Source organism: Natator depressus, chromosome 5 (assembly GCF_965152275.1).
Source record: "Natator depressus isolate rNatDep1 chromosome 5, rNatDep2.hap1, whole genome shotgun sequence".
Lineage (NCBI taxonomy): Eukaryota > Metazoa > Chordata > Testudines > Cheloniidae > Natator > Natator depressus.
Window position 1 is genome coordinate 99,878,996 of NC_134238.1, and position 941 is coordinate 99,879,936.

The window sequence follows — 941 nt, forward strand, 5'->3', positions numbered from 1 at the left end:
AAAAAGGCAAAATACCACATTTATTGTGAATACAGAAAGAATCATAGTAAGCAGTTAGTTATAGCTATAACATTCCATTCAATCTCATATTTATTCACACATTCATTCATACACACACACACACACAGGTTCTGCAAAGTTGTTCTCATAGTTACCAGCCTTAGAGTTGCTCAGGCCAAGCCACTGGCCAGGTGGCCTGGACATGAGGAGGGAGCAGGGCCTTGTCAGATGCTCATCTGATGCTCCTGGAAGTTGGTTTGCAGAATCAGACCCCAAAGTTCTCACTTTCTAGAGTCCATTTTTATAGGAATTTCTTCCTATGCCAGTCTATGGGAATTGCTTCATCATGCTGTTGCTGAATCAATCAGCAGATGGCACATTCCTGACGGCTCCGTGCTGCTAGATGTTATCTTGTTCTTTGGTTCTCCCATTCTTGAGGCTGTTGGGTGGATTCCAGTCTGCCCTCCGGGGGTCCTCTGGTTGTTTCCACTTGACACCTTCTTCGGCTGATGGACACTGGATTCTTAGGCTGGCACCTCCCTGATCATTCAGTTATTATCCACACCAAGCATCCATCCACATACATCCTCTATCTCTATTTTAATCACAATTGTTAACAAAGCAAGATGAATACAACAAAAGGGTGGGGAGTCTCTGGGCGCTGTTTCTGTTGTTACAGAGTATTGCTTTGAGTCTCTCTCTGTGTGATTTGCTTTGAGAACAGACTCTGTCTTAGAATGTACTAATGCAATTAGCAGCTTGCAAGTTTCACACATAGAAGGAGAGAAACAGTACCAAAAACCAAGAGACCTCTTAATTAGTAATACCCTGGAATTTAAACTATGGGGAATCAAACTCTGTGATTTTAATACAGAACTTCTTTAATGTGATCCAACATCCTGATCTATAAGGAACTTTATGGACTCTTCCTAACTTCTCAG